This window comes from Oncorhynchus mykiss, chromosome 27 (assembly GCF_013265735.2).
Source record: "Oncorhynchus mykiss isolate Arlee chromosome 27, USDA_OmykA_1.1, whole genome shotgun sequence".
Lineage (NCBI taxonomy): Eukaryota > Metazoa > Chordata > Actinopteri > Salmoniformes > Salmonidae > Oncorhynchus > Oncorhynchus mykiss.
In genome coordinates this window covers 34,210,661-34,231,442 of record NC_048591.1, presented here as the reverse complement: position 1 = coordinate 34,231,442, position 20,782 = coordinate 34,210,661, and the positions used below count along the sequence as shown (strand labels likewise).

The following is a 20,782-nucleotide window of genomic DNA, read 5'->3' as shown; positions in this document are numbered from 1 at the left end:
GTCATAAACCTACCCCCAGGCCAACGTCATGACAAGGCCTATGACACATCACCAACAACTAGACCACACATTATTCACATAGAACCTATAACACATCACCAACAACTAGAACCCAATCGAATGGAAACACAGGTATATCAAGGTATGATGTGAGCAGGAAGATGATCAAACCAATGATTTTGTATTTGTATAACCTGCCAAGCGAGAAGAAGTGGCCGGTAGGCTGACTGTTATTTTGTTGTTTTCCAATAAAGATGCTGAAACTAGTTGGAAGGCTATGTGGCAGGACAGGCTCCATTATGGAGCAGCACACCTCAGGCTAGTACCCTGCAGACACCTCAGCCCCAGCCTCCCCTCTCTCCTTTAACAAGTGGATGTCAGTCCACGGGGATTTAAATTGTTTTCCTTGGCCTCAGACAATGGAATGATAATGGATGATGGAGATCAGCCAGGCATGCTGGAGGGAGGGGAAAGAAAATGGTCAAGGTTGGGAGAGTGAATTTCCTGGGGTCAGAGTTCAAGGGATTAAGCAGCTGTCAGGAGGAGAGAATGGAGGGGTGGCGGAGAAGGAGGGCAGGTTGACATTGGATGGGGAATGTGATAGAGGGTCTCAGACAGGGCTCTCCCTCTAGCCCCAGGTCACTGTTGGGTCTGTTTAGACCCTCCTGAAATGCAATGCTCGTTGCTGCTGTCTGACCCCTTACAGGGATGAACTGTGGTGTCTGGTTTTCAACATAACAACAGAAACCATTCCAACCCTGTTGCTAAACCTCTTCTATGTTGTGTTCTCATTTTTTCCATGTGTCCTCCTGAACACTCCTGGTGTCCGATACCCCCCTCTTCAATGATTACCTTGATTACTGCAGGTAAGTGTGGTCAACCTCTCTATCACAAACAGACACAATCACACACAACTGATTTTTCACAGTTCGTACACCGTTAACTACAGTTTCATACATACACATTAAGATGTATGTTAATTGAGACAGACATAGGGGGTACAGGGCAAGGCCAACTAAAGAGAGAGCATTGAGCTTAGTGAGCTAAGGCTTTTAACAGGATTTCCTACAGAAGTACTTAGCTCCCAAAAACACATTGAAACGTAAAGCCTGCCCAATCATCCAAGCCTGAGCAGTTTATATTTGTTCTAAGGACCAGTCTGTGTGTGTTTAAGGCCTGCTGGGAGGGAGAGAGCAGGCAGGAGAAGAGCAGCTTCATTTTCCTAAATTAAAACTGTGTGGTAGATATTGGAGCGGATGTGGGCTAAGGTTGCTTGACACCATGCACTTGTTGTACGAGTGTGTGTGTGTGTGTGTGTGTGTGTGTGTGTGTGTGTGTGTGTGTGTGTGTGCATGGTATGGGATGCGTGGCACCAGATGGGCCTCTGGGGTGAGCAACAGCTGTGTAGGAGTTGATGTGGCCCAGCACAGAGCTGCACCACAGCACCCCTCTCCCACTCAGCTCAACCAGGGGGCTGTGGAAATGGAAGCCCTGGGGTTGTTAAACTGTCATCCATGGCCCCTTCTCCACCCCCTCACACACCTCACAGCCTGCTCTTCCCACATCTATGATCCCCAAGAGGCCATGGGCACGGTCACCGCCCGGTACAGACCCATAAAACACCCATCAGCCCCTCAGAGCAAGGAGTTCATCTCCTACACACACACTAGGTTTATTCCATTTATAGAGGAGAGGAGAGGAGAGGAGAGGAGAGGAGAGGAGAGGAGAGGAGAGGAGAGGAGAGGAGAGGAGAGGAGAGGAGAGGAGAGGAGAGGAGAGGAGAGGAGAGGAGAGGAGAGGAGAGGAGAGGAGAGGAATGGAGAGGAGAGGAGAGGAGAGGAGAGGAGAGGAGAGGAGAGGAGAGGAGAGGAGAGGAGAGGAGAGGAGAGAAGAGGAGAGGAGAGGAGAGGAGAGGAGAGGAGAGGAGAGGAGAGGAGAGGAGAGGAGAGGAGAGGAGAGGAGAGGAGAGGAGAACAGAGGAGAGGAGAGGAGAGGAGAGGAGAGGAGAGGAGAGGAGAGGAGAGGAGAGGAATGGAGAGGAGAGGAGAGGAGAGGAGAGGAGAGGAGAGGAGAGGAGAGGAGAGGAGAGGAGAGGAGAGGAGAGGAGAGAGGAGAGGAGAGGAGAGGAGAGGAGAGGAATGGAGAGGAGAGGAGAGGAGAGGAGAGGAGAGGAGAGGAGAGGAGAGGAGAGGAGAGGAGAGGAGAGGAGAGGAGAGGAGAGGAATGGAGAGGAGAGGAGAGGAGAGGAGAGGAGAGGAGAGGAGAGGAGAGGAGAGGAGAGGAGAGGAGAGAAGAGGAGAGGAGAGGAGAGGAGAGGAGAGGAGAGGAGAACAGAGGAGAGGAGAGGAGAGGAGAGGAGAGGAGAGGAGAGGAGAGGAGAGGAGAGGAGAGGAGAGGAGAGGAGAGGAGAGGAGAGGACCCGCTTGTTTGATTATTTGGGTGCATGCAAACTGGGCCAGCTGTGTAGCTGTTAACACATTGTTTTATGTTGGTATCTCTCTCAAACACAGTGCTTACATTGTGACTTCATTCCTTCAGGCTCTGTTATTTTCAGTCTCCACATGTTTGGATCACAGTCCTCTCTCTTTTTCTGTCTCTCTCGTTCTCTCTTTCTGTCGTTCTCTCGTTCTCTTGTTCTCTCTCTCTCTCTCTCTCTCTCTCTCTCTCTCTCTCTCTCTCTCTCTTTCTCTCAATGGCCAACAACAAACACTCCTCCCTGGTGTAGGGTTTTCTCCCCAGTGTTGTCAGGTGTTCCAAACAGACTCTTGTGAGATATAAATTAGATAAATAGACAGATGGAGAGAGAGAGACTACTTGAGAAACTCCAGTCCTCCATATTACCCTGAGTGTAGAACAGTGACTACATATCTCTCTCTGTGGTACCATAGTAGGAGCAACAAAGTCTCCTGGTCCTCCATATGGGCTGTGTGTAGAGGCTGTGTGTAGAGGCTGGTCTGGTCATGCCACTGCTGATTTATATAGGATCGTCTACTCTAGCGTGACATGTTCATTTTGCCAGGACAGGACAGGTGGTATTAGTTACTAGGCTGAAGATTAAAAGGAAGTCAAACAACATGTTGTTTCTGAGACAAGATATTGTTGTAAGTGTTATAGTAGAGACAAATAGTTATTTAGTATGTCTGTCCCTACAGAGCATTTTATTGTCAGACCAGTGGGTAGTGTTTGTGTGTTTTTGTTCCAGTTTTTGTATGTATTTTGTGTGTGTGTGTATGTTGTTTGGGTGCATTTGTGTGTGTGACGGAGGAGGCATTTCTTGGATGTCTCTAAAAAGGCACCAATGTGTTGAACAAAGGGTTCAGCAGTACAGAAGCGTCCCCAGAGAGACATCTCAAAGGGCCTAAAGTGAAGAAACATATGTGTCCCTCCCTCCCTCCCTCCCTCCCTCCCTCCCTCCCTGCCCGCCCGCCCTCCCTCCCTCCCTCCCTCCCTCCCTCCCTCCCTCCCGCCCGCCCGCCCGCCCTCCCTCCCTCCCTCCCTCCCTCCCTGCCCGCCCTCCTCCCTCCCTCCCTCCCTCCCTCCCTCCCTCCCTCCCTCCCTCCCTCCCTCCCGCCCGCCCCCCCTCCCTCCCTCCCTCCCTCCCTCCCTCCCTCCCGCCCCCCCTCCCGCCCACCCGCCCCCCCTCCCTCCCTCCCTCCCTCCCTCCCTCCCTGCCTATTTGGGTGTTGTTTATTTAATCTTTATTTAATTAGGCAAGTCAGTAAAGAACGCATTCTTATTTTCAATGACGGCCTATGAACGGTGGGTTAACTGCCTTGTTAATGGGCAGAACGACATATTTTTACCTTGTCAGCTCGGGGTTAGGCGACTGCAAAGGAACACTTGTTCTCAATGAGCTCCCCCAGTGTTTTTTTTTACCTGTGGTTAACAAAGCTACTCACAGACATGTGACGGCCTGAAAAACAAGTGTTTTTACAGGAGCAACACGCCTCATCATTCCTACACGCCACATCATTTCTACTGCAGCGGCCATATTGCCTTAGTGAAAGAAACAGATGTGAGAGAAAATATATTTGATTATTTTATGAGCTAACTGCTTTTGGACCTACAATAATGGAGTTACCTCACAATCTGAACCACAAACAGCTTCTGCTAATAAAGGAACCAATCAAATGACAGAGATGAAAATCAAATCTTCTTGCCTATATGGTCCTCCGAGCCAATCAGATGGCAGGTAGCTGATACAATTGTCAGGTGCATTGAGGAAAGAGAAAGAAGTGGAAAGTGAGACTGGTCAGTACCATCCTCCTCCTGGTTCTTCTCCTCCTCTCCATTCTGCTCAGTGCCTGAGGACTAGCAATCTGAGATGAAAGGGAGAGTAGCTCTGACACACATTCACCCTCCTTGTCATTTCCCCCAACCGTTTCAGACTTTACTAGTGGAATAAAATGGAAAAACCTTCCGAAAGTGCTTTTGAAATCCCCAGGCTGAAACATCACCTCCGATTCCTCTTCGAACCTGCCTCCAACACAGACGTGATGGAGAGAGAGAGGAGGAGAGTGTCTGTGAGTGTGTGAAAAATACATGTTGTTATCTCCCTCACCTTACCGAAGGGAAACTATTCTGTGACCCTGTCGGGGCCAAGCAGAGGACTCTGGTCAAAAGAGATCTAGGGGTGACTAGTGTGTCTCTCTGAGGCAATACCCACAGCCTCTGTAGTGTCTGGTGAAAGACAAAACCACAGGCTTAGTGGAGGCAAGCTGCAACACACAACGCAGCCAGAGAAATTCCTCACATTGTTGCCAGTGCCTGTAAGCGGTAATTGTTTATTTGAATATTTCGGTACCTTACAGATTCACAATGTCGAAACAAACAGCGATGAGCAAGCAGCTCTTTGAGATAGACTGAGTAATGAATGGAGGAGAAAATCCCCTAGAGCTCAGAGCTCTCTCTCGTTCCGCACGTACACACACACACACACACACACACACACACACACACACACATAGACACAGCTACGGATGCCTGCAGGGTAGAGGAGGATGCCACCACCCTTACCTTGGTATTCAACACGCTCCTCTCCTCCAGACTGAGCCCTGTAGCTGCTGTTAGTGAACTCTGACCTCTGTGTGGGAGTATCCCTTTTCCCAGACGAGTTAAAGTGGAGTAGCTTGGCGAAGATATACAGTTATGCTCCTGCAATTAATGCGTCATTGTGGTAGTTAACAACTACAGCCATTCCATCGTTCATTGCTATCTGTTCATTTCCTACCTGATGTCTGACTACTGGTAAATGACTCTGTCCTGACAGTCATGTCCATGTGGACTGAATCTCTCTGTTTCTGTTGTTAAACACATCAAAGACTATTTGCTGGTCAAACAGGCAGTCTGTTCAGTGGGAGTTCAGTGGGAGTTCAGTGGGAGTTCAGTGGGAGTTGTTTTATCTGGCCCGCAGCTCTCTTCTAGCTAATGCCCTGTGTCTCACTTCCCTTCTGCTGCAATTTCTAAAACAAGGTGTCTGCATTTCTTCCCTGATGGCAGTTTGGGGGTGTTATTATTGCTGTTTTATTGCTTTCTCCTGTTAACGAAGCGGAATGTAGGACAAGCCAATTACCAGGCTAGGCCATCAGGCAGCATCTCCCCAGCAGCGTTTTACACAACCCAGGATTATTATTGTTCATTAGGTTACGGACAGATTCTGCACAGCTAATGAGTAAAAAGCATCCCAGAAGCCTCTTTGACCAACAGGACCACAATTAATTGAATTAGAACATATTGCCTAATAATGTGAATGCATGGTGGGATGCGTTTATAATTACAACGACTCTCAGAAACAGTGGAGTTTGACAGAACCCTGAAATAGAGGTCTGTGTGTGTGTGTGTGTTTGTGTGTGTGTGTGTGTGTGTGTCCGTGTGTGTGCGTACACGTGCGCGTGCATGTGTGTGTTTTGGCAGTTAGTGGAGGGGGACTGGGAATGGTGGAGGACTGTCAAGAGTGTGTTGTTTAAGTAGACAGAGCGTTAATGGGTTACTATAGCCGGGGTGGGAGGCTGGGAGCACAGAGGGGACAGCTGGGTGTCTCTGGGACTGGATGGGAGGGGACAGCTGGGTGTCTCTGGGACAGGATGGGAGGGGACAGCTGGGTGTCTCTGGGACTGGATGGGAGGGGACAGCTGGGTGTCTCTGGGACTGGATGGGAGGGGACAGCTGGGTGTCTCTGGGACTGGATGGGGGGGGACAGCTGGCTGTCTCTGGGAAAGGATGGAAGGGGACAGCTGGGTGTCTGGTGGTGGGACTGGGTGGGAGGGGACAGTTGGCTGTCTCTGGGACTGGATGGGAGGAGACAGCTGGCTGTCTCTGGGACTGGATGGGAGGAGACATCTGGGTGTCTCTGGGACAGGATGGGAGGGGACAGCTGGCTGTCACTGGGACTGGATGGGAGGAGACAGCTGGGTGTCTCTGGGACAGGATGGGAGGGGACAGCTGGGTGTCTCTGGGACTGGATGGGAGGGGACAGCTGGGTGTCTCTGGGACTGGATGGGAGGAGACAGCTGGGTGTCTGGTGGTGGGACTGGATGGGAGGGGACAGCTGGGTGTCTCTGGGACTGGATGGGAGGGGACAGCTGGGTGTCTCTGGGACAGGATGGGAGGGGACAGCTGGCTGTCTGGTGGTGGGACTGAGTGGGAGGGGACAGCTGGGTGTCTGGTGGTGGGACTGGGTGGGAGGGGACAGCTGGCTGTCTGGTGGTGGGACTGAGTGGGAGAGGAGTGTTTGAAGAAGTGGGAGTGAATGCTCCTTCTCAGATCAGATGGTACAATGCTAGAGGCACAGAGGACGCCAGTCAAGCAGTGTCAGCAGAGCCTTGAGCGGTTAGGAAACCCTTCTGTAGATTAACAAACGGTGTTGTAACCATTTATTCTGTCAATACATTCATTTTCACAACATCTTCTCTGGCAGTTTCAGTTTTTAGCCTCTCTCCTAGTCGACTCCCTCTCTCGAACCCAGGTCTGGTCTACAGTCTGTGGCATAAACATGCTTCTTCTCTCCTAGGTGTGAGACTTCAGGTGTATAACAGGGACTATAACCATCATCACCTCCAGTGACTCAGTCATTCCTGCATCCTATCAGCTTGGAGCTCTGCTCTCTCAGTAATTAGTGCAGCGCCACAGAAATCAACCAGAGTAAATGTTCTTTGTGGAGATGCAGGCCTCATCAAGCCTGGGTGCATTGGGCCTGATCTGCTCCTATAGCGTGAATAACCTCCCTGACTCTCAGCCTGACTCTCAGCCTGGCCCACTATCCTCCCTGACACTCAGCCTGGCCCACTATCTTCTCTGACATTCAGCCTGGCCCACTATCCTCCCTGACACTCAGCCTGGCCCGCTATCCTCCCTGACACTCAGCCTGGCCCACTATCCTCCCTGACACTCAGCCTGGCCCACTATCTTCTCTGACATTCAGCCAGGCCCACTATCCTCCCTGACACTCATCCTGGCCTACTATCTTCTCTGACACTCATCCTGGCCCACTATCCTCTCTGACTCTCAGCATGGCCCACTATCCTCCCTGACACTCATCCTGGCCTACTATCTTCTCTGACACTCAGCCTGGCCCACTATCCTCCCTGACACTCAGCCTGGCCCACTATCCTCCCTGACACTCAGCCTGGCCCACTATCCTCCCTGACACTCAGCCTGCCCCACTATCCTCTGACACTCAGCCTGGCCCACTATCCTCCCTGACACTCAGCCTGGCCCACTATCCTCTCTGACACTCAGCCTGGCCCACTATCCTCCCTGACACTCAGCATGGCCCACTATCCTCCCTGACACTCAGCCTGGCCCACTATCCTCTCTGACACTCAGCCTGGCCCACTATCCTCCCTGACACTCAGCCTGGCCCACTATCCTCCCTGACACTCAGCCTGGCCCACTATCCTCCCTGACACTCAGTCTGGCCCACTATCCTCTCTAACACTCAATCTGGCCCACTATCCTCTCTGACACTTAGTCTGGCCCACTATCCTCCCTGACACTCAACCTGGCCCACTATCCTCTCTGACACTCAGCCTGGCCCACTATCCTCCCTGACACTCAGCCTGGCCCACTATCCTCCCTGACACTCAGCCTGGCCCACTATCCTCCCTGACACTCAGTCTGGCCCACTATCCTCTCTAACACTCAATCTGGCCCACTATCCTCTCTGACACTCAGTCTGGCCCACTATCCTCTCTGACACTCAGCCTGGCCCACTATCCTCCCTGACACTCAGCCTGGCCCACTATCCTCCCTGACACTCAGTCTGGCCCACTATCCTCTCTAACACTCAATCTGGCCCACTATCCTCTCTGACACTCAGCCTGGCCCACTATCCTCCCTGACACTCAGTCTGGCCCACTATCCTCTCTAACACTCAATCTGGCCCACTATCCTCTCTGACCCTCAGTCTGGCCCACTATCCTCTCTGACACTCAGCCGGGCCCACTATCCGCTCTGACACTCAACCTGGCCCACTATCCTCTCTGACACTCAGCCTGGCCCACTATCCTCCCTGACACTCAGCCTGGCCCACTATCCTCTCTGACACTCAGCCTGGCCCACTATCCTCCCTGACACTCAGCCTGGCCCACTATCCTCCCTGACACTCAGCCTGGCCCACTATCCTCCCTGACACTCAGTCTGGCCCACTATCCTCTCTAACACTCAATCTGGCCCACTATCCTCTCTGACACTCAGTCTGGCCCACTATCCTCCCTGACACTCAGCCTGGCCCACTATCCTCTCTAACACTCAATCTGGCCCATTATCCTCTCTGACACTCAGCCGGGCCCACTATCCTCTCTGACACTCAACCTGGCCCACTATCCTCTCTGACACTCAGCCTGGCCCACTATCCTCCCTGACACTCAGCCTGGCCCACTATCCTCCCTGACACTCAGCCTGGCCCACTATCCTCTCTGACACTCAGCCTGGCCCACTATCCTCCCTGACACTCAGCCTGGCCCACTATCCTCCCTGACACTCAGTCTGGCCCACTATCCTCTCTAACACTCAATCTGGCCCACTATCCTCTCTGACACTCAGTCTGGCCCACTATCCTCCCTGACACTCAGCCTGGCCCACTATCCTCTCTAACACTCAATCTGGCCCACTATCCTCTCTGACACTCAGCCGGGCCCACTATCCTCTCTGACACTCAACCTGGCCCACTATCCTCTCTGACACTCAGCCTGGCCCACTATCCTCCCTGACACTCAGCCTGGCCCACTATCCTCTCTAACACTCAATCTGGCCCACTATCCTCTCTGACACTCAATCTGGCCCACTATCCTCCCTGACACTCAGCCTGCCCCACTATCCTCTCTGACACTCAGCCTGGCCCACTATCCTCCCTGACACTCAGCCTGGCCCACTATCCTCTCTGACACTCAGCCTGGCCCACTATCCTCCCTGACACTCAGTCTGGCCCACTATCCTCCCTGACACTCAGCCTGGCCCACTATCCTCTCTAACACTCAATCTGGCCCACTATCCTCTCTGACACTCAGCCTGGCCCACTATCCTCCCTGACACTCAGTCTGGCCCACTATCCTCTCTAACACTCAATCTGGCCCACTATCCTCTCTGACACTCAGTCTGGCCCACTATCCTCCCTGACACTCAGCCTGGCCCACTATCCTCTCTAACACTCAATCTGGCCCACTATCCTCTCTGACACTCAGCCGGGCCCACTATCCTCTCTGACACTCAACCTGGCCCACTATCCTCTCTGACACTCAGCCTGGCCCACTATCCTCCCTGACACTCAGCCTGGCCCACTATCCTCTCTAACACTCAATTTGGCCCACTATCCTCTCTGACACTCAATCTGGCCCACTATCCTCCCTGACACTCAGCCTGCCCCACTATCCTCTCTGACACTCAGCCTGGCCCACTATCCTCCCTGACACTCAGCCTGGCCCACTATCCTCTCTGACACTCAGCCTGGCCCATTATCCTCCCTGACACTCAGTCTGGCCCACTATCCTCCCTGACACTCAGCCTGGCCCACTATCCTCTCTAACACTCAATCTGGCCCACTATCCTCTCTGACACTCAGCCGGGCCCACTATCCTCTCTAACACTCAATCTGGCCCACTATCCTCTCTGACACTCAGCCGGGCCCACTACCCTCCCTGACACCTAATCACAGTGTTGTTGGTAGTATTTCAGTTGATTTTCCTTCACTGTTTTCAGTTACTGACTTTCTATCATTGCCCTTTTTCTTTCTGTCAGTCTTTCCATCTGTCTATAGTTATCTCTCTTTATTTCTCTGTTCGTCTTAATCCTTCTGCATTTTCCTCTCTCTCTTTGAATATACAGTGGTAATCTATGGAGAGAGTCCAATGCTGTTTGATCCAGTAGCAGTCCAAGATGGCGTAGCAGTTCAGATGTCTTTTTGTCTTGTTGTGTCCCGTGTATATATATTTTTTTCTCCTTCATATATATTTCAAATATATTTTAATTATTTTTAACCTCAATTTCAATATACTCTCCTGCAACCCGCTATTTTCTATACCTTAGAACCGGAACCCCAAACAGAAGCTAGTCAGCTAACTAGCTACTAGCTAGTAGTCAGTTAGCCACTGCTAGCGGTCACCAGTTAACCTTAGTCCGGTCAACTCCTGCCAGTCTGCTCAGCGCGATTCAACCCAGAGCATACAGGACAGCTTTTTCTCCACATCTACAGATTCCTACCGCAAGCTCTGAACCTTTTCACCTGGAACATCGCAGCTACCTAGCTGCTATCCGAGTGGCTACCCCTGGCTAACGTCTCTGTCCCGAAGCAAGCACCAGTTAGCCTGGAATCTAGCCTCGTGCTAGGCCCATCTCCCGGCTAGCTGAAGAGGTCCACAATACATATTTTACCAATTTGCCTGGACCCCCTTTACTGCCGACACAGAGCCCCACCGATCCATCACGACTGGTCTACCGACATAATCCGCCCAAGGGGGTTTCAACAGGCTCCTCCTTCGCGATGTCCCCTGAAGGCCCATCTGCTAGCCTACTCGCCTGCTAGCTGTCCTGAGCATATCGGACTGTTAGCTGAAGAGGTCAGCCAATTTCTTTGGCTACAATACCTATTTTGCCAATTGGCCCGGACCCTTTTACTGCCTACACAGAGCCCTGTCGATCCATCACAACTGGTCTGCCTACCTAAACGTCCGAGGGGGCTACAACAGACTTTTTAGTAGCGAAATTCACCTAAGACCCTTCTGTTAGCCTGCTTTCCCCAGCCCGCTAGCTGTCTGAATCGCCGTGTCTCCAGCTCGCCGAGCTACCCAATGATCCCTATGATCACTAAGCTACGCATGCCTCTCCCTAATGTCAATATGCCTTGTCCATTGGTGTTTTGGTTAGTGATCATTGTCTTATTTCACTGTGGAGCCTCCAGCCCAGCTCAATATGCCTTTGCTAAACCTTTTGTTCCACCTCCCACACATATGGTGACCTCACCTGGTTTAAATGATGTCTCTAGAGAGGTTAATTCAGGCCCTGCAGTGCCTAGCTCCACTCCTACTCCCCAGGTGCTCTCATTTGTTGACTTCTGTAACCGTAAAAGCCTTGGTTTCATGCATACAGTGCCTTGCGAAAGTATTCGGCCCCCTTGAACTTTGCGACCTTTTGCCACATTTCAGGCTTCAAACATAAAGATATAAAACTGTATTTTTTTGTGAAGAATCAACAACAAGTGGGACACAATCATGAAGTGGAACGACATTTATTGGATATTTCAAACTTTTTTAACAAATCAAAAACTGAAAAATTGGGCGTGCAAAATTATTCAGCCCCCTTAATACTTTGTAGCGCCACCTTTTGCTGCGATTACAGCTGTAAGTCGCTTGGGGTATGTCTCTATCAGTTTTGCACATCGAGAGACTGACATTTTTTCCCATTCCTCCTTGCAAAACAGCTCGAGCTCAGTGAGGTTGGATAGAGAGCATTTGTGAACAGCAGTTTTCAGTTCTTTCCACAGATTCTCGATTGGATTCAGGTCTGGACTTTGACTTGGCAATTCTAACACCTGGATATGTTTATTTTTGAACCATTCCATTGTATATTTTGCTTTATGTTTTGGATCATTGTCTTGTTGGAAGACAAATCTCCGTCCCAGTCTCAGGTCTTTTGCAGACTCCATCAGGTTTTCTTCCAGAATGGTCCTGTATTTGGCTCCATCCATCTTCCCATCAATTTTAACCATCTTCCCTGTCCCTGCTGAAGAAAAGCAGGCCCAAACCATGATGCTGCCACCACCATGTTTGACAGTGGGGATGGTGTGTTCAGCTGTGTTGCTTTTACGCCAAACATAACGTTTTGCATTGTTGCCAAAAAGTTCAATTTTGGTTTCATCTGACCAGAGCACCTTCTTCCACATGTTTGGTGTGTCTCCCAGGTGGCTTGTGGCAAACTTTAAACAACACTTTTTATGGATATCTTTAAGAAATGGCTTTCTTCTTGCCACTCTTCCATAAAGGCCAGATTTGTGCAATATACGACTGATTGTTGTCCTATGGACAGAGTCTCCCACCTCAGCTTTAGATCTCTGCAGTTCATCCAGAGTGATCATGGGCCTCTTGGCTGCATCTCTGATCAGTCTTCTCCTTGTATGAGCTGAAAGTTTAGAGGGACAGCCAGATCTTGGTAGATTTGCAGTGGTCTGATACTCCTTCCATTTCAATATTATTGCTTGCACAGTGCTCCTTGGGATGTTTAAAGCTTGGGAAATCTTTTTGTATCCAAATCCGGCTTTAAACTTCTTCACAACAGTATCTCGGACCTGCCTGGTGTGTTCCTTGTTCTTCATGATGCTCTCTGCGCTTTTAACGGACCTCTGAGACTATCACAGTGCAGGTGCATTTATACGGAGACTTGATTACACACAGGTGGATTGTATTTATCATCATTAGTCATTTAGGTCAACATTGGATCATTCAGAGATCCTCACTGAACTTCTGGAGAGAGTTTGCTGCACTGAAAGTAAAGGGGCTGAATAATTTTGCACGCCCAATTTTTCATTTTTTGATTTGTTAAAAAAGTTTGAAAAATCCAATAAATGTCGTTCCACTTCATGATTGTGTCCCACTTGTTGTTGATTCTTCACAAAAAACTACAGTTTTATATCTTTATGTTTGAAGCCTGAAATGTGGCAAAAGGTCGCAAAGTCCAAGGGGGCCGAATACTTTCGCAAGGCACTGTATTAACATTAGAAGCATCCTCCCTAAGTTTGTTATATTCACTGCCTTAGCACACTCTTTCAACCCTGATGTCCTAGCCATGTCTGAACTCTGGCTTAGGAAGGCCACCAAAAATTCCATCCCTAACTATAACTTTTTCCGACAAGATAGAACTGCCAAAGGGTGGCAAACGACCACCCCTCATCACTGTCAAACACTCCCTAAAACACTTCAGCAAGCAGGCCTTTCTAATGGACCTGGCACGGGTATCTTGGAAAGATATTGACCTCATTCCGTCAGTGGAGGATGCCTGGTCATTCTTTAAAAGTGTTTTCCTTACCATCTTAAATAAACATGCCCCATTCAAATAATTTAGAACCAGGAACAGATATAGCCCTTGGTTCACTCCAGACTTGACTGCCCTTGACCAGCACAAAAACGCCCTGTGGTGTACTGCGTTAGTATCGAATAGCCCCCACAATATGCTACTTTTCAGGGAAGTTAGGAACCAATATACACAGGCAGTTAGGAAAGCAAAGGCTAGCTTTTTCAAACAGAAATGTGCATCCTGTAGCACAAACTACAAAACGTTCTGGGACACTATAGAGTCCATGGAGAATAAGAGCACCTCCTCCCAACGGCCCACTACACTGAGCATAGGAGACACTGTCACCACCAATAAATCCACGATAATCAAGAATTTCAATAAACATTTTTCTACAGCTGGCCATGCTTTCCACCTGGCTACCCCTCCACGATCAACAGCCCTGCACCCCCCACAGCAACTTGCCCAAGCCTCCGCCATTTCTCCTTCACCAAAAATCCAGATAGCTGATATTCTGAAAGAGTTACAAAATCTGGACCCCGACAAATCAGCTGGGCTAGACAATCTGGACTCTCTCTTTCCAAAATTATCCGACACATATGTTGCAACCCCTATTACCAGTCTGTTCAACCTCTCTTTCGTATTGTCCGAGATTCGTAAAGATTGGAAAGCTGCCGCGGTCATCCCCATCTTCAAAGGGGGTGACACTCTAGACCCAAACTGTTATAGACCTATATCCATCCTTCCCTGCTTCTATAAAGTCTTCAAAAGCCAAGTTAAATAAACAGATCACTGACCATTTCGAATCCCACCGTATCTTCTCCGTTGTGCATTACGGTTTCCGAGCTGGTCACGGGTGCACCTCAGCCACGCTCAAGGTACTGAGCGATAGTTTTAGAGAGAGAGGGTCCAGATTGTCAGTCCAGCTGATTTGTACGGGTGCAGATTTTGCAGTGCTTTCAGAACTTCTGCAATCTGGTTTTGGGTGAAGGAAATACTGGGGAGGCTCGGGCAAGTAGCTGCGTGGGGGGCGGAGCTGTTGGCCGGGGCTGGGGTAGCCAGGAGGAAAGCATGGCCAGCCGTAGAGAAGTGCTTATTGAAATTTTAGATTATCATGGATTTATCGGTGGTGACCGTGTTACCTAGCCTCAGCTCAGTGAGCAGCTGAGTGGAGGTGCTCTTGTTCCCCATGGATTTTACAGTGTCCCAAAACTTGCACATTCATCTTCTGCACATCCATCACACTAGTGTTTAACTGCTAAATTGTAATTACTTCGCCATTACGGCCTATTTATTGCCTTACCTCATTTGCACACACTGTATATAGATTTTTTTCTATTGTGTTATTGACTGTACGTTTGTTTTTTCCATGTGTAACTCTGTGATGTTGTTTGTGTCGCGCTGCTTTGCTTCATCATAGCCAGGTCGCAGTTGTAAATGGGAATTTGTTCTCAACTGGCCAACCTGGATAAAGGTGAAATAAAAAAATTAATAAAAAATTTAGCTATGATGAATCTGTCCCCAGTGACCTGGATGGGCCTGTCATAGACATCCAGCAAGACACATAGAAACCTTGATCCTGGCTATTGTCTCCCAAGATACCCCCACTCTGACGCTCACAGTCACACACACACAAACATGCACCAATATCATGTTTCCTATCCATTCACTCACACAGGCATTGCAGCCTCTACTCACGCACTTACGCACGCACGAACATACACACACACACACACACACACACACACACACACACACACACACACACACACACACACACACACACACACACACACACACACACACACACACACACACACACACACACACACACACACACACACACACACACACACACCATCACTTCCACCACACTCACACCCTGATTGAACAAAACAGGGGAGGCGAGAGTCATTTCTGAAATAAATGGAGAGACTATTAAGTCCCCTTGAGACGACAGTATTTAGCACTGTCACAGGGGACTGCCGGGGAAGACCAGGAGGCTCAGGGTGAAAATGGACCCATCTAACCTCCATCATTACTCATCCTGATGACTGCTGAAAGGTGGAGGGGGGGGGCTAGAGGGAGAAGGGGAAGGGGGAGCATTGAGAAGCTCAGACCGGGCTTCCTGCTATGATGGATGGAACATGTTGAAAGAGGAAGGCAGGACTGGCTACTGTGGAGGGGGAGCAAGGGAACGTAAGAAGGCAGAGTGGATGAAATTATCCATCATTAGGGAAAAGGAATTAGTCTGATTGGGGAGGGCTGGAGAAAGAGAGGAGGAGACGTTGAGAGAAGGTGAAGCAGGAATGGAGAGACAGAGAGAAAGAGAGGAGGAGACGTTGAGAGAAGGTGAAGCAGGAATGGAGAGACAGAGAGAGAAAGAGAGGAGGAGACGTTGAGAGAAGGTGAAGCAGGAATGGAGAGACAGAGAGAGAAAGAGAGGAGGAACAGTTTAGAGAAGGTGAAGCAGGAATGGAGAGACAGAGAGAGAAAGAGAGGAGGAGACGTTGAGAGAAGGTGAAGCAGGAATGGAGAGACAGAGAGAGAAAGAGAGGAGGAACAGTTTAGAGAAGGTGAAGCAGGAATGGAGAGACAGAGAGAGAAAGAGGGGAGGAGACGTTGAGAGAAGGTGAAGCAGGAATGGAGAGACAGAGAGAGAAAGAGAGGAGGAGACATTGAGAGAATGTGAAGCAGGGATGGAGAGACAGAGAGAGAAAGAGAGGAGGAGACGTTGAGAGAAGGTGAAGCAGGAATGGAGAGACAGAGAGAGAAAGAGAGGAGGAACAGTTTAGAGAAGGTGAAGCAGGAATGGAGAGACAGAGAGAGAAAGAGAGGAGGAGACGTTGAGAGAAGGTGAAGCAGGAATGGAGAGACAGAGAGAGAAAGAGAGCCATGAGCATGGATGGGTAAAGGTGAGGATTTTGTAAAAAGAAGAATTAAACCTGCTAGCAGATGTGGATGTTAACTACTCACCCAGCATTGGAGAAAGACTGGAGAAATGGGCTAAATGTTGCCTTCAAAGTGCCCTGCTGTCTGTCCCCTGTGTGCTGGGTGGTGGGTGTTATGGAGGATTATGAGTTTGGCCAGGCAGGCCGGGGTTAAGATGAATGGCTGATCTTTTTAGGATCCAAGGTGGTCATTATCGTTCCCACATGGCCCGCTAGAAAAAAAAAAAAAAGCCTTTTTGGTTCACACGGGTTTGTTGTCCATCTCGTTTCTCTTATGTTCCTTTGTTTTGTCAGTAAACACGGAGCTACTTTATGTCTCCTCCAGGAGGGTGGTGCTGAAGCCTGTCCACAGGACCAGTAGCTCTCTCTCTACTTTATGTCTCCTCCAGGAGGGTGGTGGTGCTGAAGCCTGTCCACAGGACCAGTAACTCTCTCTCTACTTTATGTCTCCTCCAGGAGGGTGGTGCTGAAGCCTGTCCACAGGACCAGTAGCTCTCTCTCTACTTTATGTCTCCTCCAGGAGGGTGGTGGTGAAGCCTGTCCACAGGACCAGTAGCTCTCTCTCTACTTTATGTCTCCTCCAGGAGGGTGGTGCTGAGGCCTGTCCACAGGACCAGTAGCTCTCTCTCTACTTTATGTCTCCTCCAGGAGGGTGGTGCTGAGGCCTGTCCACAGGACCAGTAGCTCTCTCTCTACTTTATGTCTCCTCCAGGAGGTTGGTGCTGAATCCTGTCCACAGGACCACTAGCTCTCTCTCTACTTTATGTCTCCTCCAGGAGGGTGGTGCTGAGGCCTGTCCACAGGACCAGTAGCTCTCTCTCTACTTTATGTCTCCTCCAGGAGGGTGATGGTGCTGAAGCCTGTCCACAGGACCAGTAGCTCTCTCTTATTTATGGCGGCAGGTAGCCTAGTGATTAGAGCGTTGGACTTGTAACCAAAAGGATGCAAGATCAAATCCCAACCTGACAAGGTTAAAAAAATAACATTACATTTAAAAAAAAAACATCTGTCATTTAAAAACACTGTTCCTCGGCTGGCATTGAAAATAAGGATAGGTTCTTAACTGACTTGCCTAGTTAAATAAAGGTTAAAAAAAAATGTTTTTCTTTAAATGGACCACTGTATGTTAGCTCTGTAGGAGCCCAATAAATGGCAACAGTTGGAAACAAAGTAAATCAAATTACAGTGCAGGTAAGGAAAACAGAAGCATCCACACGTCCCTGACACATTATTTCACAGCAGGGATGGCCAGTGGGTCCAGAGTAGTGTCATACTTGTTCTCCATCCCTAGCAAACACAGCTGATGAAACTGATTGCATTCTAAACTGTAGATTATGACCATTGACGTCAGGTGTGTTAGTGGGGGTTGGGGCAGAAATGTGACACCAATCAGGACTGGAATTGCCCATCCTTGTTCCACAGGAAGCTGTACATCTAGTGTAAAGGGGACGTTGTAGGTGTGTTTTGTATACTGTCCCATTATATTTAAATGGGAACAGAATTCCTCAGTATTGTTTTGTTGTGACACGTTCCATGATTCATCGTCAGTCACAGACAGGTCTCGGCCAGGCACCCTGTCATTATTCCAGTCTAGGGTGACATACAGCACTAAATGCTCATACATCTGTTGCCATGGTAATAAATAACAGGGTATGAAGCAAAACTTTGGATGGATTCTTTAAATAGCTATCTCGGTCCTGTTCTCCTCCAATCAGAGCTATTGTTACTAACCGTGCCAATCAGCTGTAAAAGCCTACACAAAACACAGACAGACAGACAGGCAGGCAGGCAGGCTGGCTGGCTGGGCAGACATACAGGCAGGCAGACATACAGGCAGGCAGACATACAGGCAGGCAGGCTGGGCAGACATACAGACATACAGGCAGGCAGGCTGGCAGACAGTAGTACTGTTGTTATACAGCAGGGTGGATAGATGTTTGGATAGAGGACTCCTGGGCAGCCATTCTTATCGACCTCTTCTTTGTAGTGTCACTCCAGTCATGTATTGTGGAGAAGCATGATGTTGACATTGCTCTCAGCAGGATGACTGTCACTCTTTGTGCTGTCTGTCTATTAACACCCAGGCTAAATATTATATCTTCCCAGTAGCAGAAAGATTGCACAGCAGAGTAGTGTGATTGGCTGGGATGGTATGGGCTTTGACTGACAAGGAGATGAAACGACACGGCCGGTAGGCAGACACAGCTACTTCTGTCCACTTCAATCTTTCCCCCCTACATTGTGCTTGCTTGCATGTCTGAGTGTCTGATTGAGTGAGTGTCTGATTGAGTGAGTGTCTGAGTGAGTGAGTGTCTGATTGAGTGAGTGTCTGAGTGAGTAAGTGTCTGATTGAGTGAGTGTCTGATTGAGTGAGTGTCTGAGTGAGTGAGTGTCTGATTGAGTGAGTGAGTGAGTGAGTGAGTGGGTGAGCGAGTGAGAGAGAGAGTATGTGTGTGTGTGTGTGTGTGTGTGTGTGTGTGTGTGTGTGTGTGTGTGTGTGTGTGTGTGTGTGTGTGTGTGTGTGTGTGTGTGTGTGTGTGTGTGTGAGTGACTATAAATAAACTGGCAGATAGTCCGCTTTGGGGTGTACTTGGCCTCCACCTTACCCGTTCCCTTTACTTTGTTCCGTCTGTGTTTGCTTAGCGGTGGACTGGGTCCTTGTTCCGTCTGTGTTTGCTTAGCGGTGGACTGGGTCCTTGTTCCCTCTGTGTTTGCTTAGCGGTGGACTGGGTCCTTGTTCCGTCTGTGTTTGCTTAGCCGTGGACTGGGTCCTTGTTCCGTCTGTGTTTGCTTAGCGGTGGACTGGGTCCTTGTTCCCTCTGTGTTTGCTTAGTGGTGGACTGGGTCCTTGTTCCCTCTGTGTTTGCTTAGCGGTGGACTGGGTCCTTGTTCCGTCTGTGTTTGCTTAGTGGTGGACTGGGTCCTTGTTCCCTCTGTGTTTGCTTAGTGGTGGACTGGGTCCTTGTTCCGTCTGTGTTTGCTTAGTGGTGGACTGGGTCCTTGTTCCGTCTGTGTTTGCTTAGCGGTGGACTGGGTCCTTGTTCCGTCTGTGTTTGCTTAGCCGTGGACTGGGTCCTTGTTCCGTCTGTGTTTGCTTAGCGGTGGACTGGGTCCTTGTTCCGTCTGTGTTTGCTTAGTGGTGGACTGGGTCCTTGTTCCCTCTGTGTTTGCTTAGCGGTGGACTGGGTCCTTGTTCCCTCTGTGTTTGCTTAGTGGTGGACTGGGTCCTTGTTTCCTCTGTGTTTGCTTAGTGGTGGACTGGGTCCTTGTTCCCTCTGTGTTTGCTTAGTGGTGGACTGGGTCCTTGTTCCCTCTGTGTTTGCTTAGTGGTGGACTGGGTCCTTGTTCCGTCTGTGTTTGCTTAGTGGTGGACTGGGTCCTTGTTCCCTCTGTGTTTGCTTAGTGGTGGACTGGGTCCTTGTTCCGTCTGTGTTTGCTTAGCGGTGGACTAGGACCTTGTTCCGTCTGTGTTTGCTTAGTGGTGGACTGGGTCCTTGTTCCGTCTGTGTTTGCTTAGCCGTGGACTGGGTCCTTGTTCCGTCTGTGTTTGCTTAGTGGTGGACTAGGTCCTTGTTCCGTCTGTGTTTGCTTAGCGGTGGACTGGGTCCTTGTTCCGTCTGTGTTTGCTTAGTGGTGGACTGGGTCCTTGTTCCGTCTGTGTTTGCTTAGCGGTGGACTGGGTCCTTGTTCCGTCTGTGTTTGCTTAGCGGTGGACTGGGTCCTTGTTCGGTCTGTGTTTGCTTAGCTGTGGACTGGGTCCTTGTTCCGTCTGTGTTTGCTTAGCGGTGGACTGGGTCCTTGTTCCGTCTGTGTTTGCTTAGCGGTGGACTGGGTCCTTGTTCCGTCTGTGTTTGCTTAGTGGTGGACTGGGTCCTTGTTCCGTCTGTGTTTGCTTAGCGGTGGACTGGGTCCTTGTTCCGTCTGTGTTTGCTTAGCGGTGGACTGGGTCCTTGTTCCGTCTGTGTTTGCTTAGTGGTGGACTGGGTCCTTGTTCCGTCTGTGTTTGCTTAGCCGTGGACTGGGGCCTTGGTCGAGGTCGTCCGGGGCTGCCTGGTTAAATATTAATAAGGAAACATCATCGATTTCCATCCAGCTGCTACTATAGAGGAGAGGGGCCAAAGCTCAGAACCTACCTGGGATCACTGCTCAACACGGGCTCTCTTTCTTTTTCTGTCTTCCCTCTTTCTCTGTCTCCTCTTTTCTCTGTCTCATCTCTCTGTATCCTCGCTCTGTATCCTCTCTCTGACTCCTCTCTTTCTCTACCTCCTCTCTTTCTCTGTCTCATCTCTCTGTATCCTCTCTCTTTATCCTCTCTCTGACTCCTCTCTTTCTCT

At 49.7% G+C, this 20,782-nt stretch overlaps 1 protein-coding gene across 9 annotated transcripts in view; it reads left to right on the top strand.

Annotated features, from left to right (window-relative positions):
* Positions 1 to 20,782, top strand: part of robo2 (roundabout, axon guidance receptor, homolog 2 (Drosophila)) — a 388,976-nt gene that overhangs the window by 183,122 nt on the left and 185,072 nt on the right. The gene's annotated exons all lie outside the window — the stretch shown is intronic.